The following is a 27,631-nucleotide window of genomic DNA, read 5'->3' on the forward strand; positions in this document are numbered from 1 at the left end:
CGGTGTCAAATTCCCCGACTTTAGCGGCGGGGACTTTGTGTTCCATGTCCACGGGATATTAGAATTTCCCCTTATTCCTTTTCAATTCTGAGTGCAATATTCCTGATATGGTGAAGGCCTGTCGTATAAATGGTTGCGGCTCATATTTATTCCCCTCTTTCGTATAACAAATAACTAATTCATTAGGTTAGTTACATCTTGTTTTCAATCGCGTCTTCCCCCAGCATGTATGCATTTTCACATTTGTTATTTAATATTTTATAACTGAAGACTAAGAAATATAAACACCTTTTGACGATGGTAACGAATACAGAGCGGCCTACACATGTTATATGCGTCATTTTAACTTCATTTTCTTTCCAAAATCTACTAAAATATTCTGCATTAGTTATAAGTGTACCAGTTCATGCCACAGAATAATTATTACTGACGTGAGTACTCTTTCGTGCTAAAAGCACCAAAGTATGAATAGCAATGCGGAGTACTAACGATACAAGATTATGCAGTATCAAATTTATTTAAGTGGTAAATTATGGATCACGCGTAGGCCAGAGGAAGATGCAAATGCTATGCGAAACGACGGAGCGTGGAAAATATAGTAATCAGGAAAAAAAGCGTGCGTCGGCCGGGAATCGAAACCGGATCAACTGCTTGGAAGGCAACTATGCTGACCATTACACCACCGACGCGTATTGACCTCTTTAAGAAAATTCGTACAAAAATTATATTACTGAGGAAACGAGGCACTAGTAACGCAATAAAATTCCTTTTTCAAATTATAATAATTTACTGTGTATGTATATATATATAAATATATATATATATATATATATATATATATATATATATATATATACCAGTATAATAATTTATATTAATAATAGGACAGAGGATTCCGAGGGCAAGAGGCAGAAAATTAAAAGAATTAAAGAAGAAAAAAGGAAAGGGATGAAATGCCGTGAATGAAATCATTGAAATCTATTGCTTTGGAAATTTTCCTCACCCTGTACCCTGTACCAGTTATAAGTGACATTTTGATATTCAACGCATACGAGAAACAATTCTGATATCATACTATTAACGAAAATGAGCGCTGAAAGATGAGGAATATAATGGCATCTTGATAAACGCGTTTTTGTAAATTATATGTTTTAAATATTTTTAAAATGATTTCTTACTACTACGATTCCCGATTGCTCGGGGAAAGAATAATTGTTTGTATCGATCTATAATCTATCTCCCTTAGTTTATCTTTGTGGTCTGATCTACCCAAATAGTGTGGGGCCATTATAATTCCTTCGGTGTCACAGTTAAACTCGTTTGTTCTGAACCTTTCTAAAAATCTAAGTCTCGTGTGTTCCCTCCATACTCCAAGTGGTTCCCAGCCTAAATCCCCTAAGAGACCTGTCACACTTGCGTTCTTATCATAACAATTTTTAACGAATCTAGGGGACTTTCTATGCACTTTATTTAATTCTTTTTGCCAAATTTTCTCTCAAGGATCCCAAATACTTGCGGCATTTTCCAAATGAGGTCTAACTAGAGCAAAATAACACCTCTCATTAACTTTCTCATTAAACTATGTAGAAGGAAAAACACAAGTAGAAGGGGGAAACAGTTTGGGCACATCAGCTGAGGCAAGATATGCAACCGGAGAACTAGAATAACCCAATTGGGGTCACAATCGAAGGAATCGTAGATAAAATAATCTAAGGGGAAGGCCAAGGGCGGAATTATAGTGTCTTTAATTTTGCCGACTATTTCACCCGCCAAGTGAAAAGTAAGATTATGATGTTCACGGATGACAGGGTGATTCACGGGGAGATATCTGGGGATGCGGATCGTTTAATAATACAGGCTTCGTCCGGAAAATAAGTGTACTGACTCCTGGGCTGGGCGCGCCGCACCAGGCGCGCCCAGCACCGCTCTGACGGGCTGCGATTGGAGGGGGGTATGTTGGCAAGCGACGCTGAAAAAGGCAGTCGGCTCTGAGCTGTGGTGTAGTGAGGAGCTCTGTTAACGCGAACCTCCACGCTCGACCCACGTCACGGAACGCGATGCCGAAGTTTTTGGAGCAGCGTTATTCCATCAAATTTGCGGTAAAGCTTGGGAAATCGTCTACCGAAACTGTCGGTATGATTAACCAGGCTTACGGGGAGTCAACCATGTCCAGAAACATGATCTTTCGGTGGCACAAGATGTTCGTGGAGGGCAAAGAAGAGGTCGACGACGAACCACGGCCTGGACGCCCATCAACGACACTAACCGACGAAAATGTGCGAAAAGTTGGCGATGTACTGAACTCTGATCGTCGTCTTAGTGGATGTTCGGATGATAGCAGAGCAGTGTAATGTGCCAAAAACAATAGTGCACGAGATTATTAGGGAGCAATTACAGATGCGAAAAATTTGTGCAAAGTTGGTGCCGAAAGTGCTCAGTGATGATCCAAGACTCAATCGTTTGGAAATCGCGACACAACTTGCGGATCACTGCAAAAATGATCCACATTTTTTAGAGACTTCTTCCGGACTTCTTTCTGTTCCCGAAGATAAAGAGGAGTTTGAAAGGAACGCGATACGGGACTTTGGACGCCGTCAAAGAGGCCGTGACGACGTGTCTTCGAGAGGTTCCCGATGATGCCTTCGCGGGAGCGTTCCAGGAATGGGAACGCCGCTGGAACAAGTGTATCGACTCACAAGGGTCCTATTTTGAGGAATATTAGCTTAAGATATGTAAAAGTGTAATACATTTTTTTCCTGAGCTCAGTACCCTTATTTTCCGGACGAACCCTGTAGTAAAGGATATTGATCTGATTTCGAAATAGTGAGCAAAATGGGGATCGCCATTAAACCATAATAAATGTTCAGTGGTGTATTTCTTTAAAGCGGGGTCAACGGGATTTTTTTACAAACTACTTGCAGTTGACCTAGAAATAGTTGATTCGGTACCTAGGTGTTACAATCACTAAGGACTTAACTTGGGGCACCCACATACGTAAAGTATGCGGGCAAGCATATAAAAATTGCTATTTATGAGACGCATTGTTGGTAGAAGTGACTACAAGGTCAAGGAATGCTCTTACCACGCTCTTGTGAGGCCTCATTTAGAATACGCATGTAGCGTATGGGATCCGAGTGAAACATGCCTCATTCGGGAAATTTAGAAGGTTCAATGCCGGGCAGCCCGATTCGTTAAAAACTCTTGCGATGAAACGCAAAGCGTCACCGAAATGCTTATGGAGTTGGGGTGGGAATAATTAGAAGAGAGACGATTCAATGCACGATTGAAATTATTAAATAAATTCAGATCCGCATGTTTCAGCACAGAGGACTAATTCGCACTCCAACATGCATTGGTCACTTGGATCACGTATATAATATTCGGGAAATAGATGCCAGAACTAGCCAACTCAAGGATTCCTTCTTCCCACGGACAATACAAGATATCGACAGTAGGGTTATAGATAGAAAAAATTCCACTTGCCACCCTCAGCGTCTTGGGGATAGTTAGTTTCACTCAAATGCATTCGCTTCCACTAACCTCATGTGTTTTCTTATCAATATCCATCCCACTTGACGGCATCAGAATGTCATTAAATAATGGAGTGCTCATTACGGTATTCCTTACCCTTTTTTGTTTGCCTTCAAGGTTCTCCTTCCATCCCTCGTCTTTTTCTGCATCTTATGGCCTCCACTACCTACAATGGTGTTGAATTCCCCGACTTTTGGGGCGGGGACTGTGTGTTCCATGTCCATGGGATAGTAGAATTTCCCCTTATTCCTTTTCAATTCTGAATGCAATATTCCTGATATCGTCAAGGCCTGTCGTATAAATGGTTGTGGCTTATATTTATTCCCCTCTTTCGCATAACCAATAACTAATTCATTAGGTTAGTTACCTCTTATTTTCAATCGAGTCCTCCCCAAGCATGTATGCATGTCCGCATTTGTTATTTAAAATTTTATTATTGAAGACTAAGAAATAGAAACACCTTTGACGATGGTAACGAATACAGAGCGGCCTACACATGTTATATGCGTCATTCTAACTTCATTTTCTTTCCAAAATTTACTAAAATATTCTGCATTAGATATAAGGGTATCACTCCATTTCATTTAATAATTATTACAAATGTGAGTACTCTTTCGAGCTAAAAGCACCAAAATATGAATAACAAGGCGGAGTAATAACGATACAAGTTTATGCAGTATCAAATTCTTTTAAGTGGAAATAATGGATCGCGCGTAGGTCTGAGGAAGATGCAAATGCTATGCGAAACGACGGAGCGTGGAAAATACTATATATACTATACAGGAAAAAAAGAGTGCGTCGGCCGGGAATCGAACCCGGATCAACTGCTTGGAAGGCAACTATGCTGACCATTACACCACCGACGCCATGTAAAATACATCCGCATCAACCATTACATTTCACGAACTGCGCATCATACATTGCGAGAGAGGCTTTTCTTCTGCAAATGCTATGACGTTCCAGGAAAGCGATCTTGCGTGGGTTCCAGCGTTTGATTAGGGCGGACTGCTCCATTCATTATGATAGTCGAGAACCATTGCATGGAAACGAAAGCGACGATGCATATGCTACAAATAGCAATGCCACGCCACCCGGATCAACTGCTTGGGAGGCAATTACGCTGACAATTACACCATTGACGGGTTATACACCTACATCGCATCAATCATTTAATTCAATGCGTCGGCAGAGAATCGAACCCGAATATACTTGGAATGCAACTATGACGGCCATTTAGCCATGTTTAAAAAGGTGAGCATTACTTCTTAGCTTGTTGAGTAAAATTGAGCCCCTGCCGAAAATCGAACTTACATGATGGCGTAGACAGCATACAATTTTATGCAGATTCAAATTAAAGTAGACATTAAATGACGGATGAAAACAGTCGGTGAAAACTAACTAACTGAAAAAAAAACCAATACGTCGACCGGGAACAGAACCCGGATCAAGTGCTTGGAAAGCAACCATGGTGACCGTTACACTGCTGACGCTTGATATTCATTCATTGTTTCAATCAGTAAATTCCATTCTCCGCTGATCGTATATTACGAGGGAGGCATTTTTCCGATATCCGAATTGCGTATAATAATTCAGATAAGTTGAACGAGAAGAATATAGAGAAGAAACTGCTTCAAACACAATTGTCCATAAATAAAAAACGTTATAAAAAATGTAATTTACAACAAGAGCATATTTCTAAAAGTGCGACAAGATAGCGTAAAAATTCAGCAGTAAAGACTAAATGCCTTAATTTAAGCGAATGCCTAGCGCTCTAGAATAATTTTTTTTGTAGTGATAAACACTGGAAAGACAGATAATTAGAAAAATACAAGGTTTACTAAACAATGCAAAAGTTTTTATCGAAATAAACAGTGAAATACATCAAAATATATAGAGAGATAAATAAACAGTTTTATTTGGGAGAAATTGAGACAATAAGGTCCATTTTTTAAGTTCACCCTTCGTTAAGGACATAAAAATAGTAATAACAGTGGAAAAATTAAAGGTGATATCAGAAAAAAAGGAAACAATGATAAAGTGCTAATAAATAGTAAAAGAAATGGGACCCAGAGGTAATTTTGTGGGTTAAACCCAGTGAGTTCAGATATGATGACTCTAGTAAAAACCCAGGTGGGAAAACGCCTACAAAGCATAAGGGTGGGTTTAAAACCTACGAACACCGTGTTAAAAAAGTAAACAACATACATAAAATACAATAAACACAAAACATAACGAATTTTGTGCATAATCTTGTTGCAGCATTGACGCTTCTGAATCTTTTCACTGTGGACGAGTATAGTATGTAATACACTAAACTTATTTAAATTGTTACTCTGATATGAATAGACAGGCTGATTGACCAGCCTTTATTTTTCTAAAAAAATTTAGAATTAAAAAAAAGCGTTTAATTTTGTTGAAATTGAAAATATTGGCAAAAATAACATGAGAGTTTGCGGTTAAAATTAAATTAGGACCCCTAATCCGTGAAACTGTAATGTACGCCACATCAAAATTACAATTCAAGGACGCATTATGCAAACCTTTAAAATAATCAAAGGTGTAAGGCTAGGTGATGATTTATCAATAATCCTTTTCAGCTGTGTCTTGGCATAAATGACTAGAATTTGGATTGGAACCTTAAAGGCAAAAAAATATCTCACCACTAATGCTGAGAAGAATTAATAAATGTTTTGAAACGACCCGTCCAGTATTTGCGGGTTAATAATTTGCCATACTTTCTGAAAATGCGACAAATAAGGGACGCAAAGCTATATCTGTGGTCCATCTAATCGTCAAGGAAAGTACGCAACATAAGGATATTTTAACGAACTCCAGCGGAAAAAGTGAATCCAATAACTAAATTGCAAATGGTCCTCAATTTAAATTGAACATTTTTTAATACAAGGGAAATTGAAGAAAGATAAAACATTGAAACGATGGTGTGGTAAATAATTCTTTGAAATCACTTAATTTTATATTTGAAATAATTTAAAAGAGAAAAATATAGAAAAGAAACTGATGGAGACACAATTGTCAATAAAATGTAGAGGGCATACGGTAAAAAAAGGTTATTTACAACAAGACCATATTTCTAAAAGTGCGACGGGATAGCGTAAAGACTCAGCAGTTAGACTAAATTCCTCTATTTAAGCGAATCCCTAGCACACAAAACTGTAAATGTAGACCAGTTATAAACACTAGAAAGGCCGATCATTGGAAAAATACAAGGTTTACTAAAAAATGCAAGTGAGGGAAGAAAGTCAGGCCAATGAGGAAATGCAAGACTGGAAGGATTATACCAGAACTTCCTTCTTTATCTTTCGATTTATTATTGGTTTCCACTCCGAACATATAATTGTGTAATGTGTATTTATCATCTATTTTAAATCATGAAAGTTGCCATTACTTTAACACAACCAGAATTTATTTGAGTTGAAAAGAACTAATTATTTCATTTCTTGCTCTTTTGTAAATGGAAATGTAATTAAACCTGAACTTAAGGATGATCATTATCCAAAGCTACAATGACACTGCTAGAACGAATTGACATTTTGTAGACCTTGGAAAATGTTATTTTCAGATTGGCTAAACAGTAACAAATGCCTGAGGTATTCCTAACTGCAGGCATGTCCACGGGTGACATGAAACAAATGCCAAAGCATGTAATATTCACCAGAATGCTACATAGTTTCAAATAAGGTAGCAGTGTGGTTGGATGGCCGAATTCACATCAACACAAGGTAATTGAATTAATTAAGACATATTATTCTGTAATGTTGAACACTTTCCTTTAGAATTAACATTAAGATGAATTGCTCTCTGCCTTCGCATTACATACTTGAGGCATATTAAATGTACGATCCCATTAACCAATATTGAAAAATAAATAATTTCCGCTTGCATTCAACCCATCGTTGTTTTTTTTATCATAATAATGACTGGGGGAGGAATTCGTATTGCTAATATTTCATCCAAGATTAGCCAATATTCATTAAATTTTTCTAGAACCTTTTAAGATTACATATTTCATTTGTTGAAAGTTATCTTCCTCGAATGCAGCTGGGGTCTTGGTTGAACGGAAGGCAACATTCCAGATGCACGGAAATTATATTCATGAAAACCAAGTTATTTGGTGGTTGAGTATTTTCAGGCGTGATGATGATTGAATCGAACATAACAAATAACTAATAGTACAACCATTCCATTGGTTAAAAAATAATTACTCCAACCACCCTATCCATGGCTTGCAGGGTGCTAAATATATGAAATCTAATTGTTATAATTCCAACTTTGAAATTAAAATTCAAATGATTTCATTTATAAGAATTTTTTATTCAAATCAATCGGGATCAACCTTAATAACTAACAATGAAATACATTGCTCAATATATATATTGATAAAATAAACAAAATACAAGTTGTTTACAGAATTAATCGATAATTAGAATCGTTCTTCATATGCATAATCGCCAGTGAATTCGAGAGTACCCAGGTAATTCTCTTCGTAGTATTTTGTCAAATCAGCGAGATACATCTGCTTCATGCGTAGTTCATCATTGAGTTCCTTCAATTGTTTTGCGCGCATTATCTTAATGTCCCTCACGTATTCTCTAGTCTCGTGCAATTGTCGCATTCCTTGCTCAATTGAATGTGAGAGGAACACATTTCGCCGTTCAAGTGCATCCAGCTTAATCAAAAGTCCGTCAACAGTTCTCGCCCGTGCTCTTTCGTTCTCTTCAATCGCCTGTTCCCTTGCCCTCATCGCCATGTCACATGACCACCGAGCAAATTGATGCTTCCTTTGAGCACGGCTCAAATCTTGCTCGATATTCTCTCTCACGTAGGCCAGTCTCTGGTTGATCTCAGTGTTGCAATCAGCCTGAAGTCTTTCCTTTGTTCGTAGAATAATGTCTCGTCTAGTGGGGATGCATTGATGTTGTGTCGCTCTAGCCCTCGCTTGCTGCCAGTGAATCGGGTTCTGTTCTCTGCGGCATGGCTCTGGACCCGTGGCATATCTCCACTGGTCCTCTCCTCCTCTGTCTTGGATTGTCGAAGGACCCCTTATTCTTCGCATGTCAACAGCGTCACCTCCTGACATGCTCACGAATCCATATGCTCCCGGCTGCTGTGGAAGAGCTCTCGTGGCAACATACAGTCTCCCATCTCCGGAGGTGTGACCCACTTGGGGGTCCCATGGCTGGTCTGAGGGCGATGGTTCACCTCCTTCGATCAGTTCCGTCACCCATTGAGGAGTCTGAAAGGCGCATTCCTCGATGGCTTCACTTTCCTCAACCGGGGTGTCCTCCCAGTTGAAGCGGGTACCGGTCTGTGCTGGTGGGAGGGGCTGGTGCGCTTTAGGGGGATTCGTAAGGTATATTCCCGTTAGTGTCCCTTGAGACATATCCAGAAGTAAGTTTTTGAAGTGTGTGTTTCGTGTCCTCATCTCATTTACGCTGCGGGGTTTAGTTCGAATCAAAAACTTGATCCACTTCCCCGCTTGTTTGCGCAGGGGTTTGGGAAGCCTATCGAGACACCTTTCTGCATGCGTCAAGCAGTAGAAATAATCTTCAAAAGCCCTTTTTTCTTCTCCCGAACGCTGCTTCTCGTAAAGAACGCCACCTGTATTTCTCGTCGCCATTACAGCAATTGCAATTGTAAAGTACTATATGTTATCTCAAGTGATGAAGCGGACCGAAAAGGTAATTGCTCTTCACAACTTCAACGCTAATAGCTTTGTGAATAGCGGTTACTACACATATGTTATTGGTATGTATTGTTGCGGTAGCACCTTGGTTCCCATTGTTATAAATTCCGAAAACATACAATAAAAGTCACATAAAAATGAATAAATCCAAAGTATATTTTTTTTATTTTGCAAAACATTAACATTCCAATTTATTGAGGGTTGGACTACTGAAGGCAGGGCCCGGGTTCGATCGCAGGAGACGCCTCTGGGCACTATTTGCTTCACTCAAGTTGTTGATATTTTTGGGAACCAAATTTATATTTCTAGGAAACCAAAGGCGTCGGAGGGAAATGAGCTGGCCTCTTTATTGCCCTCATGTATTAATTTCACACTCCGTTAGTATTGGGTGAGCTCTCCCGTAGCATATCTAACCAAACATAGGGGTGACTCCCTGAGCCTGGGGATACTTTTTGTTTTGAGATTCAGAACTTAGAGGAGTGTCGAAATGTGTATTGTAAGTGTCCATCGAAACTCTAGCCTGTCCATTTAAATCACTACTTATCGTAGTTACGCTTTCTTAAATTGCCGGACGAGACGAAGCGGCAGCACTGGTCAAGACACCCCGAGATAGGCACGGGCAATTATTCGTATAAACCTAACTGAGATTCGAGGAGGAAGCATTCCAAGTAACAAGGAATGAAATGGCAACCAATGAACACCCTCTCCTTCTCATCTCATTCGATCCGGAGCAAAACATGTTCAAATCGTACTGTCCATGCGCAGAACACAACAGGTCACCGCTAGGTACAAGGGGGGATAGCTCTCAATAAACACATATTTCCTCAACCAGCTGCTACGTCTGGTCTACATACCTAATCCCAAAAATAGAGTTGCCCACCAATGGAAATAGCCTGCCAAATGTATAAATCACTGCGAAAGGCTTATATAATCATTACATGCAAAATATTCCGAAACAATCGGCAAGACGACTCGATTCGAATAGGCCCGGTTGGCCGGCATTCAGGACGTGTTGAATGCGCTCGCATTGTCGGCGTGTTGGCATTTATACGAGTGCATTAATGCACGTATCCAAGGTGAAATTTCACTCAATCATTGAAGCTGTGCTGGGCGAATGAATAATACTTTTGCCTCGCCGGAAATAACTGATATTAGAAGCAATGAACATTCGAATGTCGTTAGGTTCCTAATGATCACCAGAGCGAAAGCACTAGATGGCTAGGTCACCGGATCATCCGCGAGAAAGACTGGCCGACGCACTCTCCCCTTCCATTTCATCTATTTTATGACCTCTGGGAAAAAAGAAAAACATAAAAAACGAAATCTTAGAATTATTTTATGCTGAAATTTATAACCATTGCAATGACTTTGAGGCGGCAGAGCTCAAAGAAATTCATCCCAATGGAAGCTGCAGCACGAGCCAAGGCCGAAAAAAGGGCGTCAAGCTCGGTCGAATGTTTGGCCTATAGTTTTCTTCGATTGCAGGGGCGTGGTGCATCATGAATTCTTTCCATAGGGTAGGACGGTAAATAAGGAATATTACCTGCAGGTAATGCGACTTCCGCGCGAAGCAATCCGCCATTAACGCCCGGATTTGTGGACGAACCAAAATTGGCTTTCCATTTCTTTTGAGATTCCATTTACGAGAAAGTATTCAAGTAATGTGAGGGCATAAAGATTCATATCATTGGAACGCTCGCGTTTCTTAGTGATTGGAACGTTAATTTCCCCTTCAATTATTAACATCCTTCCTTTTATGAAATTTCACCTTATTTATGAGGAAAATTGATGCTTTTTATTATTTGGAAATGTTAAATTCTCTTCTTTCAGCAAATTTTGAACAGCACTTTTGAAACTAAGAAATGGAAACACTATTAGACGATGGTAACGAATACAGAGCGGCCTATGCATATATTATGCGTTGTTCTGACTTAATTTCATTTCCAAAGTTTAGTCTAATATTTCGTGTTTGATATTATTGTTTCCCACCATTCAGCTGAAACTTGAGTCCGCTTTCATACTGAAAGGATGAAAAATCGCCCAGTAATGGGAAGAAGGCACTATACAAGATTATGCAGGATCAAATTTATTTAAGAGGCAAATTATGGATCACGCGTGTATACACAGAGGAAGATGCCAATGCTATAGGAACATGCGAGCGTGGAAAATAATAACATCCAGGAAAAAAAGCTTGCGTCGGCCGGGAATCGATCCCGGATCAACTGCTTGTAAGGCAACTATGCTGACCATTACACCACCGACGCGTATAGACCTATTTAAGAAAATTCGTACAAAAATTATATTACTGAGGAAACGAGGCACTAGTAACGCAATAAAATTCCTTTTTCAAATTATAATAATTTTACTGTGTATGTATATATATATATATATATATATATATATATATATATATACATACACATACATATATACTGTATATGTATATATATATATATAAATATATATATATATATATATATATATATATATACATACACATACATATATACTGTATATGTATATATATATATATAAATATATATATATATATATATATATATACCAGTATAATAATTTATATTAATAATAGGACAGAGGATTCCGAGGGCAAGAGGCAGAAAATTAAAAGAATTAAAGAAGAAAAAAAAGGAAAGGGATGAAATGCCGTGAATGAAATCATTGAAATCTATTGCTTTGGAAATTTTCCTCACCCTGTACCCTGTACCAGTTATAAGTGACATTTTGATATTCAACGCATACGAGAAACAATTCTGATATCATACTATTAACGAAAATGAGCGCTGAAAGATGAGGAATATAATGGCATCTTGATAAACGCGTTTTTGTAAATTATATGTTTTAAATATTTTTAAAATGATTTCTTACTACTACGATTCCCGATTGCTCGGGGAAAGAATAATTGTTTGTATCGATCTATAATCTATCTCCCTTAGTTTATCTTTGTGGTCTGATCTACCCAAATAGTGTGGGGCCATTATAATTCCTTCGGTGTCACAGTTAAACTCGTTTGTTCTGAACCTTTCTAAAAATCTAAGTCTCGTGTGTTCCCTCCATACTCCAAGTGGTTCCCAGCCTAAATCCCCTAAGAGACCTGTCACACTTGCGTTCTTATCATAACAATTTTTAACGAATCTAGGGGACTTTCTATGCACTTTATTTAATTCTTTTTGCCAAATTTTCTCTCAAGGATCCCAAATACTTGCGGCATTTTCCAAATGAGGTCTAACTAGAGCAAAATAACACCTCTCATTAACTTTCTCATTAAACTATGTAGAAGGAAAAACACAAGTAGAAGGGGGAAACAGTTTGGGCACATCAGCTGAGGCAAGATATGCAACCGGAGAACTAGAATAACCCAATTGGGGTCACAATCGAAGGAATCGTAGATAAAATAATCTAAGGGGAAGGCCAAGGGCGGAATTATAGTGTCTTTAATTTTGCCGACTATTTCACCCGCCAAGTGAAAAGTAAGATTATGATGTTCACGGATGACAGGGTGATTCACGGGGAGATATCTGGGGATGCGGATCGTTTAATAATACAGGCTTCGTCCGGAAAATAAGTGTACTGACTCCTGGGCTGGGCGCGCCGCACCAGGCGCGCCCAGCACCGCTCTGACGGGCTGCGATTGGAGGGGGGTATGTTGGCAAGCGACGCTGAAAAAGGCAGTCGGCTCTGAGCTGTGGTGTAGTGAGGAGCTCTGTTAACGCGAACCTCCACGCTCGACCCACGTCACGGAACGCGATGCCGAAGTTTTTGGAGCAGCGTTATTCCATCAAATTTGCGGTAAAGCTTGGGAAATCGTCTACCGAAACTGTCGGTATGATTAACCAGGCTTACGGGGAGTCAACCATGTCCAGAAACATGATCTTTCGGTGGCACAAGATGTTCGTGGAGGGCAAAGAAGAGGTCGACGACGAACCACGGCCTGGACGCCCATCAACGACACTAACCGACGAAAATGTGCGAAAAGTTGGCGATGTACTGAACTCTGATCGTCGTCTTAGTGGATGTTCGGATGATAGCAGAGCAGTGTAATGTGCCAAAAACAATAGTGCACGAGATTATTAGGGAGCAATTACAGATGCGAAAAATTTGTGCAAAGTTGGTGCCGAAAGTGCTCAGTGATGATCCAAGACTCAATCGTTTGGAAATCGCGACACAACTTGCGGATCACTGCAAAAATGATCCACATTTTTTAGAGACTTCTTCCGGACTTCTTTCTGTTCCCGAAGATAAAGAGGAGTTTGAAAGGAACGCGATACGGGACTTTGGACGCCGTCAAAGAGGCCGTGACGACGTGTCTTCGAGAGGTTCCCGATGATGCCTTCGCGGGAGCGTTCCAGGAATGGGAACGCCGCTGGAACAAGTGTATCGACTCACAAGGGTCCTATTTTGAGGAATATTAGCTTAAGATATGTAAAAGTGTAATACATTTTTTTCCTGAGCTCAGTACCCTTATTTTCCGGACGAACCCTGTAGTAAAGGATATTGATCTGATTTCGAAATAGTGAGCAAAATGGGGATCGCCATTAAACCATAATAAATGTTCAGTGGTGTATTTCTTTAAAGCGGGGTCAACGGGATTTTTTTACAAACTACTTGCAGTTGACCTAGAAATAGTTGATTCGGTACCTAGGTGTTACAATCACTAAGGACTTAACTTGGGGCACCCACATACGTAAAGTATGCGGGCAAGCATATAAAAATTGCTATTTATGAGACGCATTGTTGGTAGAAGTGACTACAAGGTCAAGGAATGCTCTTACCACGCTCTTGTGAGGCCTCATTTAGAATACGCATGTAGCGTATGGGATCCGAGTGAAACATGCCTCATTCGGGAAATTTAGAAGGTTCAATGCCGGGCAGCCCGATTCGTTAAAAACTCTTGCGATGAAACGCAAAGCGTCACCGAAATGCTTATGGAGTTGGGGTGGGAATAATTAGAAGAGAGACGATTCAATGCACGATTGAAATTATTAAATAAATTCAGATCCGCATGTTTCAGCACAGAGGACTAATTCGCACTCCAACATGCATTGGTCACTTGGATCACGTATATAATATTCGGGAAATAGATGCCAGAACTAGCCAACTCAAGGATTCCTTCTTCCCACGGACAATACAAGATATCGACAGTAGGGTTATAGATAGAAAAAATTCCACTTGCCACCCTCAGCGTCTTGGGGATAGTTAGTTTCACTCAAATGCATTCGCTTCCACTAACCTCATGTGTTTTCTTATCAATATCCATCCCACTTGACGGCATCAGAATGTCATTAAATAATGGAGTGCTCATTACGGTATTCCTTACCCTTTTTTGTTTGCCTTCAAGGTTCTCCTTCCATCCCTCGTCTTTTTCTGCATCTTATGGCCTCCACTACCTACAATGGTGTTGAATTCCCCGACTTTTGGGGCGGGGACTGTGTGTTCCATGTCCATGGGATAGTAGAATTTCCCCTTATTCCTTTTCAATTCTGAATGCAATATTCCTGATATCGTCAAGGCCTGTCGTATAAATGGTTGTGGCTTATATTTATTCCCCTCTTTCGCATAACCAATAACTAATTCATTAGGTTAGTTACCTCTTATTTTCAATCGAGTCCTCCCCAAGCATGTATGCATGTCCGCATTTGTTATTTAAAATTTTATTATTGAAGACTAAGAAATAGAAACACCTTTGACGATGGTAACGAATACAGAGCGGCCTACACATGTTATATGCGTCATTCTAACTTCATTTTCTTTCCAAAATTTACTAAAATATTCTGCATTAGATATAAGGGTATCACTCCATTTCATTTAATAATTATTACAAATGTGAGTACTCTTTCGAGCTAAAAGCACCAAAATATGAATAACAAGGCGGAGTAATAACGATACAAGTTTATGCAGTATCAAATTCTTTTAAGTGGAAATAATGGATCGCGCGTAGGTCTGAGGAAGATGCAAATGCTATGCGAAACGACGGAGCGTGGAAAATACTATATATACTATACAGGAAAAAAAGAGTGCGTCGGCCGGGAATCGAACCCGGATCAACTGCTTGGAAGGCAACTATGCTGACCATTACACCACCGACGCCATGTAAAATACATCCGCATCAACCATTACATTTCACGAACTGCGCATCATACATTGCGAGAGAGGCTTTTCTTCTGCAAATGCTATGACGTTCCAGGAAAGCGATCTTGCGTGGGTTCCAGCGTTTGATTAGGGCGGACTGCTCCATTCATTATGATAGTCGAGAACCATTGCATGGAAACGAAAGCGACGATGCATATGCTACAAATAGCAATGCCACGCCACCCGGATCAACTGCTTGGGAGGCAATTACGCTGACAATTACACCATTGACGGGTTATACACCTACATCGCATCAATCATTTAATTCAATGCGTCGGCAGAGAATCGAACCCGAATATACTTGGAATGCAACTATGACGGCCATTTAGCCATGTTTAAAAAGGTGAGCATTACTTCTTAGCTTGTTGAGTAAAATTGAGCCCCTGCCGAAAATCGAACTTACATGATGGCGTAGACAGCATACAATTTTATGCAGATTCAAATTAAAGTAGACATTAAATGACGGATGAAAACAGTCGGTGAAAACTAACTAACTGAAAAAAAAACCAATACGTCGACCGGGAACAGAACCCGGATCAAGTGCTTGGAAAGCAACCATGGTGACCGTTACACTGCTGACGCTTGATATTCATTCATTGTTTCAATCAGTAAATTCCATTCTCCGCTGATCGTATATTACGAGGGAGGCATTTTTCCGATATCCGAATTGCGTATAATAATTCAGATAAGTTGAACGAGAAGAATATAGAGAAGAAACTGCTTCAAACACAATTGTCCATAAATAAAAAACGTTATAAAAAATGTAATTTACAACAAGAGCATATTTCTAAAAGTGCGACAAGATAGCGTAAAAATTCAGCAGTAAAGACTAAATGCCTTAATTTAAGCGAATGCCTAGCGCTCTAGAATAATTTTTTTTGTAGTGATAAACACTGGAAAGACAGATAATTAGAAAAATACAAGGTTTACTAAACAATGCAAAAGTTTTTATCGAAATAAACAGTGAAATACATCAAAATATATAGAGAGATAAATAAACAGTTTTATTTGGGAGAAATTGAGACAATAAGGTCCATTTTTTAAGTTCACCCTTCGTTAAGGACATAAAAATAGTAATAACAGTGGAAAAATTAAAGGTGATATCAGAAAAAAAGGAAACAATGATAAAGTGCTAATAAATAGTAAAAGAAATGGGACCCAGAGGTAATTTTGTGGGTTAAACCCAGTGAGTTCAGATATGATGACTCTAGTAAAAACCCAGGTGGGAAAACGCCTACAAAGCATAAGGGTGGGTTTAAAACCTACGAACACCGTGTTAAAAAAGTAAACAACATACATAAAATACAATAAACACAAAACATAACGAATTTTGTGCATAATCTTGTTGCAGCATTGACGCTTCTGAATCTTTTCACTGTGGACGAGTATAGTATGTAATACACTAAACTTATTTAAATTGTTACTCTGATATGAATAGACAGGCTGATTGACCAGCCTTTATTTTTCTAAAAAAATTTAGAATTAAAAAAAAGCGTTTAATTTTGTTGAAATTGAAAATATTGGCAAAAATAACATGAGAGTTTGCGGTTAAAATTAAATTAGGACCCCTAATCCGTGAAACTGTAATGTACGCCACATCAAAATTACAATTCAAGGACGCATTATGCAAACCTTTAAAATAATCAAAGGTGTAAGGCTAGGTGATGATTTATCAATAATCCTTTTCAGCTGTGTCTTGGCATAAATGACTAGAATTTGGATTGGAACCTTAAAGGCAAAAAAATATCTCACCACTAATGCTGAGAAGAATTAATAAATGTTTTGAAACGACCCGTCCAGTATTTGCGGGTTAATAATTTGCCATACTTTCTGAAAATGCGACAAATAAGGGATGCAAAGCTATATCTGTGGTCCATCTAATCGTCAAGGAAAGTACGCAACATAAGGATATTTTAACGAACTCCAGCGGAAAAAGTGAATCCAATAACTAAATTGCAAATGGTCCTCAATTTAAATTGAACATTTTTTAATACAAGGGAAATTGAAGAAAGATAAAACATTGAAACGATGGTGTGGTAAATAATTCTTTGAAATCACTTAATTTTATATTTGAAATAATTTAAAAGAGAAAAATATAGAAAAGAAACTGATGGAGACACAATTGTCAATAAAATGTAGAGGGCATACGGTAAAAAAAGGTTATTTACAACAAGACCATATTTCTAAAAGTGCGACGGGATAGCGTAAAGACTCAGCAGTTAGACTAAATTCCTCTATTTAAGCGAATCCCTAGCACACAAAACTGTAAATGTAGACCAGTTATAAACACTAGAAAGGCCGATCATTGGAAAAATACAAGGTTTACTAAAAAATGCAAGTGAGGGAAGAAAGTCAGGCCAATGAGGAAATGCAAGACTGGAAGGATTATACCAGAACTTCCTTCTTTATCTTTCGATTTATTATTGGTTTCCACTCCGAACATATAATTGTGTAATGTGTATTTATCATCTATTTTAAATCATGAAAGTTGCCATTACTTTAACACAACCAGAATTTATTTGAGTTGAAAAGAACTAATTATTTCATTTCTTGCTCTTTTGTAAATGGAAATGTAATTAAACCTGAACTTAAGGATGATCATTATCCAAAGCTACAATGACACTGCTAGAACGAATTGACATTTTGTAGACCTTGGAAAATGTTATTTTCAGATTGGCTAAACAGTAACAAATGCCTGAGGTATTCCTAACTGCAGGCATGTCCACGGGTGACATGAAACAAATGCCAAAGCATGTAATATTCACCAGAATGCTACATAGTTTCAAATAAGGTAGCAGTGTGGTTGGATGGCCGAATTCACATCAACACAAGGTAATTGAATTAATTAAGACATATTATTCTGTAATGTTGAACACTTTCCTTTAGAATTAACATTAAGGTGAATTGCTCTCTGCCTTCGCATTACATACTTGAGGCATATTAAATGTACGATCCCATTAACCAATATTGAAAAATAAATAATTTCCGCTTGCATTCAACCCATCGTTGTTTTTTTTATCATAATAATGACTGGGGGAGGAATTCGTATTGCTAATATTTCATCCAAGATTAGCCAATATTCATTAAATTTTTCTAGAACCTTTTAAGATTACATATTTCATTTGTTGAAAGTTATCTTCCTCGAATGCAGCTGGGGTCTTGGTTGAACGGAAGGCAACATTCCAGATGCACGGAAATTATATTCATGAAAACCAAGTTATTTGGTGGTTGAGTATTTTCAGGCGTGATGATGATTGAATCGAACATAACAAATAACTAATAGTACAACCATTCCATTGGTTAAAAAATAATTACTCCAACCACCCTATCCATGGCTTGCAGGGTGCTAAATATATGAAATCTAATTGTTATAATTCCAACTTTGAAATTAAAATTCAAATGATTTCATTTATAAGAATTTTTTATTCAAATCAATCGGGATCAACCTTAATAACTAACAATGAAATACATTGCTCAATATATATATTGATAAAATAAACAAAATACAAATTATTTACAGAATTAATCGATAATTAGAATCGTTCTTCATATGCATAATCGCCAGTGAATTCGGGAGTACCCAGGTAATTCTCTTCGTAGTATTTTGTCAAATCAGCGAGATACATCTGCTTCATGCGTAGTTCATCATTGAGTTCCTTCAATTGTTTTGCGCGCATTATCTTAATGTCCCTCACGTATTCTCTAGTCTCGTGCAATTGTCGCATTCCTTGCTCAATTGAATGTGAGAGGAACACATTTCGCCGTTCAAGTGCATCCAGCTTAATCAAAAGTCCGTCAACAGTTCTCGCCCGTGCTCTTTCGTTCTCTTCAATCGCCTGTTCCCTTGCCCTCATCGCCATGTCACATGACCACCGAGCAAATTGATGCTTCCTTTGAGCACGGCTCAAATCTTGCTCGATATTCTCTCTCACGTAGGCCAGTCTCTGGTTGATCTCAGTGTTGCAATCAGCCTGAAGTCTTTCCTTTGTTCGTAGAATAATGTCTCGTCTAGTGGGGATGCATTGATGTTGTGTCGCTCTAGCCCTCGCTTGCTGCCAGTGAATCGGGTTCTGTTCTCTGCGGCATGGCTCTCGACCCGTGGCATATCTCCACTGGTCCTCTCCTCCTCTGTCTTGGATTGTCGAAGGACCCCTTATTCTTCGCATGTCAACAGCGTCACCTCCTGACATGCTCACGAATCCATATGCTCCCGGCTGCTGTGGAAGAGCTCTCGTGGCAACATACAGTCTCCCATCTCCGGAGGTGTGACCCACTTGGGGGTCCCATGGCTGGTCTGAAGGCGATGGTTCGCCTCCTTCGATCAGTTCCGTCACCCATTGAGGAGTCTGAAAGGCGCATTCCTCGGTGGCTTCACTTTCCTCAACCGGGGTGTCCTCCCAGTTGAAGCGGGTACCGGTCTGTGCTGGTGGGAGGGGCTGGTGCGCTTTCGGGGGATTCGTGAGGTATATTCCCGTCAGTGTCCCTTGAGACATATCCAGAAGTAAGTTGTTGAAGTGTGCGTTTCGTACTCTCATCTCATTTACGCTGCGGGGTTTAGTTCGAATCAAGAATTTGATCCACTTCCCCGCTTGTTTGCGCAGGGGTTTGGGAAGCCTATCGAGACACCTTTCGGCATGCGTCAAGCAGTAGAAATAATCTTCAAAAGCCCTTTTTTCTTCTCCCGAACGCTGCTTCTCGTAAAGAGCGCCACCTGTATTTCTCGTCGCCATTACAGCAATTGCAATTGTAAAGTACTATATGTTATCTCAAGTGATGAAGCGGACCGAAAAGGTAATTGCTCTTCACAACTTCAACGCTAATAGCTTTGTGAATACCGGTAACTACACATGTGTTATTGGCAGCATTGTTGCGGTAGCTCCTTGGTTCCCATTGTTATAAATTCCACAAACATACAATAAAATTCACATAAAAATGAATAAATACAAAGTATATTTTTTTATTTTGCAAAACATTAACATTCCTCCATCCCGCGTTGGTGATATAATAATACCCCCTGTTTCATTGACAAGGCCAACAATTGGAGAAATAATCAGGCTCCCTAATTACATTGGAAGGACTAAAAAATGTCACACGATACGAGGGTTAGACTTTCGAAGTAATAAATTAAGTGATTTTATTTTTCCCGCGCACTATTCGTGTTAACAGTAAAAGTGGGAGCACTAATACGGGAGTAATAAGTACGCGCTGTCGAGAATCCATTTGCACAATACCCTGGAAGGCGCGCAAAGGCGTGTGGTGGGGGAACAGTTAAAGTATACAGGATTAGTTTTCACATTAAAAAACCTCTCCAAGCCTGGCGTCCAAACGCCCCCTGCCGCGTGCTGTTAAGCAGGATAGAGCCTCTACAGCCTTTTTTTCTTTTTTTTAATCCTTATGCGAACGCACATTTATGTCCAGATTGCTGCTTTTTCATTAAAAACGTTCCATCTTTGGCCAGGTCAACATTATTAATTCGTAGTGTAATTGCTCATCGACCTTTCTAGCTGACGTCTAATATGTACTTCACTCTGAGGTCATTATTCTTTCAGATTTAACTGCATCATCTGAAAATTTCTCTCTTACGTGAGGAGCATTGCATTTAAGAAAAGGGAAAATTATACGCAATTTCTTAATCTTCCTCACATATTCTCTAGTCTGATAGAATTTTCTTCTTGGATGAGAAGGAAGTTGCGACTATGATCCCAAGGGAAACGAATTATAAATCCGGGGTTGAGTCCTTTCTGTGACGTGACACGAAGGCGCACCGAGTCCTCCTCCCCGGTGGATACTCTGCGACAAGGGGTATCCAGTCCACGAGAGAAATAAGATGGAGATCAGTGGCCGAAATCGACAGGTTTAAAATGCCACCATTTGTCTCTTTAACTATAAGAGACCAAAACATAGACATACGGAAACTGTTCCACCCGCTCTAGTTTTTCCCTTCCCATTTAAATGTTTATCTTAGCCTTTCTCTTTCTAGAAAATCGCATAACCTTTGTTTTATTAATATTGATTCTCATCTCATACCTTTCGCCCTTAATTTCCAATTCACCCAGCAATGCTTGCAACCCTTTCGCTGACTGACAAACTAAAACTCAGTCATCAGCGAACCTTACTGATTGTACGAAATCCCCGCCCACTCTCATTTCTACCTCTAGTGCTTCCCATGCCTCTTTGATAATTTCCTTTGCATTCAGGTAGAAAATCAGCAGTGTTAATGGGCAACATTCATCGCCTTACACCTCTTCCTAACACTGCCCAACCGGTCTCCCCGTTCCCCACTCGTACCTGAGCAGTCTGAGACATGTATAAATTGCGGATTAGCCTCCTGTCCCTCAAATCTATTCCTATTTTCTTCAATCTAATCATTAGTTTTTCCAAATTCATTCATTTCCCGATTCACGGGAAGTTCTGGGAAACTGATCTCACAAAGTCTTCCGGCCAGGTTCCTTCTTCAATGATACTACGAATTGAACTTAGAAATAGTACTCCTTAAATATTAATTTATCAATGGCTGTAGAAATGAAAAATTAAAATTTTAGAGGTGATTGTATTTAAAGCTGTTTATTACCCACCACAATGCTATTCACATGAATATTGAACGCTGATTTTGGATGTAACAGGGACGAATTTCAGAAATTAAGAGGTTGATAAATTCTCCTACATGTTAAGAAAACTACCGAGGCGTAAACGATGGGTGATAGTACGCATAGAATGGCAATATGCGGAGGACATTTTTCAAAACAATTTAATATTGCATGTTATATTGGTTGGAAATTATTTTCCTCAAATTCACTTTGGGTTTTTCTTTTTCTACCCGAGGTAGGCACGGGAAATTATTCGTATCAACCAAACTGAGATTCGAGGAGGAAGCATTCCAAATGACAAGGAATGAAATGGCAACCGATGAACGACCTCTCCCTCTCATCTCATTCGATGCGGAGCAAGAAGCGGTCAAATCGTGCTGTCCATGCCCAGAACACAACAGGTCACCGCTAGGTACAAGGGGGGATTGGCTCTCAATCTCTTAATAAACACATATTTCCTCAACCAGCTGCTACGTCTGGTCCATATACCTAATCCCAAAAGAAGAGTTGCCAACCAATCTAAATAGCCTGCCAAATTTATATAGCACTTATTCCGTCGTGTTGGCATTTATGCGAATGTGTTAATGCACGTATCCAATGTGAAATTTCACTCAATCATTGAAGCTGTGCTGGGCGAATGAATAATTTTTTTGCCTCGCCGGAGTTACTGACATTCGAAGCAATAAACATTGGATTGTCGATAGGTTCCTAATGGTCCACAGAGCGACAGCACTAGATGGGTCACTGGCTAGGTCACCGGAGCGTCCGCGAGAAAGGCTATCCGACGCACTCTCCCCTTCCATTTCATCTATTTTATGACCTCTGGGAAAAAAGAAAATCTTAGAATTATTTTATGCTGAAATTCAAAACCATTGCAATGACTTTGAGGCGGTAGAGTTCAAACAAAGTCAACACCTCGCATTCGTTGAATTTGGATTGAGGAGATGTATCGTTCTTTTTTATTGGAATGGGAGTCATATTTTCCAAATGTCAAATCACCGCTGAGGAAATTATCAGCCGTCAGTATTCCGATGACTGCCACGCCCATAGTTAACTGCGTTTTGAATGTCCACCTATTAGCCCTAATTACGAAACATTGCCTGTTATATTTTCGTAAAATAGGTTTTTTTATTTAGTGAGTGTAATTGTATGCTTAGGAATTTCACTTATTATCAGCCATACAAATTCAAATTTTCTTTGCCTAGGATTCCTTCATAATGCAAAGAATACGTTTCCGCAAAAGGAATATCAGGCTCATATAAGATCTTAATATGAAAAATGTCCAAAATAGAGGAAGAATAAAATAATAAAAAGTAGTGTTGGGCCTTTATAATTCCTTCGGTGTCATCGTTGAACTCGTTTGTTCTGAACCTTTCTAAAAGTTGAAGCCTCGGGTGTTCCCTCCATACTCCAAATGGTTCCCAAGCCTAAATCCCCCCAGAGACCTGTCACAGTTGTGTTCTTATCATAACAATGTTTAACGAATCTAGGGGATTTCCTATGCACTTTATCTAATTCTTTTTGCAAAATTTTCTCCCAAGGATCCCAAATACTTGCGGCATTTTCCAAATGAGGTCTAACTAGAGCAAGATAACACCTCTCATTAACTTTCTCGTTACATTATGTCGAAGGAAAAACACAAGTAGAAGAGTGAAACAGTTTGGGAACATCAGCTGAGGCAAGATATGCAACCGGAGAACTAGAATAACCCAATTGGTGCCACAATCGGAGGAATAGTAGATAAAATAATCTAAGGGGAAGGCCAAGGGCGGAATTATAATGTCTTCATTTTTGCCAACAATTTCACCCGCCAAGTGAAAAGTAAGATTATGATGTTCACGGATGACAGGGTGATTCACGGGGAGATATCTGGGGATGCGGATCGTTTAATAATAGTAAAGGATCTGGATCGGATTTCGAAATAGCGCACAAAATGGGGATCGCCATTAAACCATAACAAATGTTCGGTGGTATATTTCTTTAAAGCGGGGTCAACGGGATTTTGTTACAAGCTACTTGCAGTTGACCTAGAAATAGTCGATACGATACCTAGGTGTTACAGTCACTAAGGACTTAACCTGGGGCACCCACATTGGTAAAGTATGCGGGCAAGCATATAAAAATTGCAAATAAAATTTCGGAAAACAATGCCAGAGCTACCCAACTCAAGGATTCTTTCTTTCCACGGACAATCCAAGATATCTGCAGTGGGGTAATAGATAGCAAAAACTCCACTTGCCACCCTCAGCGTCTAAAAATAAATAGATCTACTTAAATGCATGCTCTTCCACTAAGCTCATGTGTTTTCTTATCAATACCCATCCCGCTTGACGTCATCAGAATGTCATTAAATAATGTGGTGCTCTTTATGGTGTTCCCTACCCTTTTTTGTTTGCCTTCAAGGTTTTCCTTCCATCCCTCGCCTCTTTCTGCAGCTTATGGCCTCCGCTACCTACAACGGTGTAAAATTCCCCGACTTTAGGGGCGGGGACTTTGTGTTCCATGTCCATGGGATAGTAGAATTTCCCCTTATTCCTTTTCAATTCTGAATGCAATATTCGTGATATTGTGAAGGCCTGTCGTATAAATGGTAGTGGCTCATATTTATTCCCCTCTTTCGTATTACAAATAACTAATTCATTAGGTTAGAGACCTCTTGTTTTCAATCGAGTCTTCCCCCAGCATGTATGCATTTTTAAATTTGTTATTTAATATTTTATTACTGAAGACTAAGAAATATGGGCACCTTTTGACGATGGTAACGAATACAGAGCGGCCTAAACATGTTATATGCGTCATTCTAACTTTATTTTCTTTCCAAAATTTACTAAAATATTCTACATTAGATATAAGGGTATCAGTTCATGCCACTGAATAATTATTACCGACGTGAGTACTCTTTCGAGCTAAAAGCACCAAATGCTGACCATTACACCACGGACGCCATGCACAATGACTCCGCATCAACCACCAAATTTCATGAACTGCGCATCATATATTGCAAGAAAGGCTCTTCTTCTGCCAATGCTATGACGTTACAGGAAAGCGATCTTGCGTGGGTTCCAGCGATTAAATGGGGCGGACTGCTGCATTCATTAAGATAGTCGAGAACCATTGCATGGAAGCGAAAGCGACAATGCAAATGCTACAAATAACAACGCCACGCCATCCAGATTAACTGCTTGGGAGGTAATTGCGCTGACAATTACACCATTGACGGGTTATACACCTACATCGTATCAATCATTAAATTCCATGCGTCGGCAGAGAATCGAACCCGAATATACTTGGAATGCAACTATGACGGCCATTTAGCCATGGTTAAAAAGGTGAGCATTACTTCTTAATTTGGTACTACAAAAGTACGTTGAAAACTAAGGCACACAGAGTGTATACCACCAACACGATACCCTTCAGAAACATTCTTGGGAGCATGTGGAAGTAACATTCCCCATCAATAACCTTGAGAATGTTTGACCTCCTCAAATTCATCCAGTGTACTTTGAGAAGCGGAAGTATGGAGACGTGTTCTAGGATTATGTCAATGCGAGTTACACAGTGTGCTGTTATCGTCCGAGGTGTCATTATTACCCAAGAGGTGTCTCTTGATGGGAAGTATTGATAACAAGGCTCAAAATCAAGGGAATAAGGAAGGATTGGAATCGTTCTGAATTTCAGGATTCGCGGAGCCTCTCCAGTTGCGCACGAGGTGTGTGGACGAACGTTGTCATGGTGCAATAGTATTGGCCGAGCCGTATTGTGCAATAAGGATGCCGATACGTTCCTTTGATATTCCAATACATTTTTCGATGCTCTTTTGAGTGATTTGCCGGGCATTTTCAATGATCTCTTCGACGAGTTAGCGATATTTATCGCCTGTGCAAGTAATCAGACGTCCGCTGCTTGTTTCATTAACAATTATCGCGTTCGTAGTGTCAAACCACGAAGTGTTACTTCCAGCCTCTTTTAATTCCCGTTGACTAGCAGTAGAACACTGAACCGCCCTTTGCTCAGATCTTATTATTTATCCGAGTTGCTACATCTAACTCCTTTTTAAGAAGCCCTTCGTATCTAATACGTACGTAAGTGCCTCTCGCTTAGATTCGAAGACACTCCAAATCCTCGGAGTTCGTCAGGAGGGAATATTTTCGATTTTCATATCACGTTTAAATATGAGAGTACTTTCGAAAATTGAGCCCCTGCCGAAAATCGAACTTACATGATGGCGTAGACAGCATACAATTTTATGCAGATTCAAATTAAAGTAGACAATAAATGACGGATGAATACAGTCGGTGAAAACTAACTAACTGAAAAAAAACCAATACGTCGACCGGGAACAGAACCCGGATCAAGTGCTTGGAAAGCAACCATGGTGACCGTTACACTGCTGACGCTTGATATTCATTCATTGTTTCAATCAGTAAATTCCATTCTCCGCTGATCGTATATTACGAGGGAGGCATTTTTCCGATATCCGAATTGCGTATAATATTTCAGATAAGTTGAACGAGAAGAATATAGAGAATAAGCTGCTTCAAACACAATTGTCCATAAATCAAAAACGTTACACAAAATGTTATTTACAACAAGAGCATATTTCTAAAAGTGCGACAAGATAGCGTAAAAATTCAGCAGTAAAGACTAAATGCCTCTATTTAAGCGAAGCAGCGCTCAAGAATATTTTTTTTGTAGTGAGAAACCCTAGAAAGACAGATCATTAGAAAAATACAAGGTTTACTAAAGAATGCAAAAGTTTTTATCGAAATAAACAGTGAAATACATCAAAATATATAGAGAGATAAATAAACAGTTTTATTTGGGAGAAATTGAGACAATAAGGTCCATTTTTTAAGTTCACCCTTCGTTAAGGACATAAAAATAGTAATAACAGTGGAAAAAATATGAGGTGATATCAGAAAAAAAGGAAACAATGATAAAGTGCTAATAAATAGTAAAAGAAATGGGCACAAGAGGTAATTTGTGGGTTAAACCCAGTGAGTTCAGATATGATGACTAGTTAAAACCCAGGTGGGAAAACGCCTACAAAGCATAAGGGTGGGTTTAAAACCTGCAAACACCGTGTAAAAAAAGTAGACAAAATACATAAAATACAATAAACACAAAATAAACGAATTTTGTGCATTATCTTGTTGTATCAATGGCGCTTCTGAATCTTTTCACTGTGGACGAGTATAGTATGTAATACACTAAACTTATTTAAATTGTTACTCTGATATGAAAAGACAGGCTGATTGACCAGCCTTTATTTTTCTAAAAAAATATAGAATTAAAAAAAAGCGTTTAATTTTGTTGAAATTGAAAATATTGGCAAAAATAACATGAGAGTTTGCGGTTAAAATTAAATTAGGACCCCTAATCCGTGAAACTGTAATGTACGCCACATCAAAATTACAATTCAAAGACGCATAATGCAAACCTTTAAAATAATCAAAGGTGTAAGGCTAGGTGATGATTTATCAATAATCCTTTTCAGCTGTGTTTCTTGGCATAAATGACTAGAATTTGGATTGGAACCTTAAAGGCAAAAAAATATCTCACCACTAATGCTGAGAAGAATTAATAAATGTTTTGAAACGACCCGTCCAGTATTTGCGGGTTAATAATTTGCCATACTTTCTGAAAATGCGACAAATAAGGG

At 39.1% G+C, this 27,631-nt stretch overlaps 4 non-coding genes across 4 annotated transcripts; all 4 read right to left on the reverse strand.

The window, feature by feature from the left end:
* Positions 1-617: 617 nt before the first annotated feature.
* TRNAG-UCC (transfer RNA glycine (anticodon UCC)) lies at positions 618-689 on the reverse strand. Its single transcript has one exon. It is a non-coding gene; the product is annotated as a tRNA-Gly (tRNA).
* Positions 690-4,325: 3,636 nt separating this feature from the next.
* Positions 4,326-4,397, reverse strand: TRNAG-UCC (transfer RNA glycine (anticodon UCC)). The gene has a single exon. It is a non-coding gene; the product is annotated as a tRNA-Gly (tRNA).
* A 7,030-nt stretch (positions 4,398-11,427) lies between these two features.
* On the reverse strand, positions 11,428-11,499 carry TRNAV-UAC (transfer RNA valine (anticodon UAC)). The gene has a single exon. It is a non-coding gene; the product is annotated as a tRNA-Val (tRNA).
* Positions 11,500-15,268: 3,769 nt separating this feature from the next.
* Positions 15,269-15,340, reverse strand: TRNAG-UCC (transfer RNA glycine (anticodon UCC)). Its single transcript has one exon. It is a non-coding gene; the product is annotated as a tRNA-Gly (tRNA).
* Between the last annotated feature and the right edge of the window lie 12,291 nt (positions 15,341-27,631).

This window comes from Hetaerina americana, unplaced genomic scaffold (genome assembly GCF_022747635.1).
Source record: "Hetaerina americana unplaced genomic scaffold, ioHetAmer1.1.p SCAF_7, whole genome shotgun sequence".
NCBI classification, from domain to species: Eukaryota; Metazoa; Arthropoda; class Insecta; order Odonata; family Calopterygidae; genus Hetaerina; species Hetaerina americana.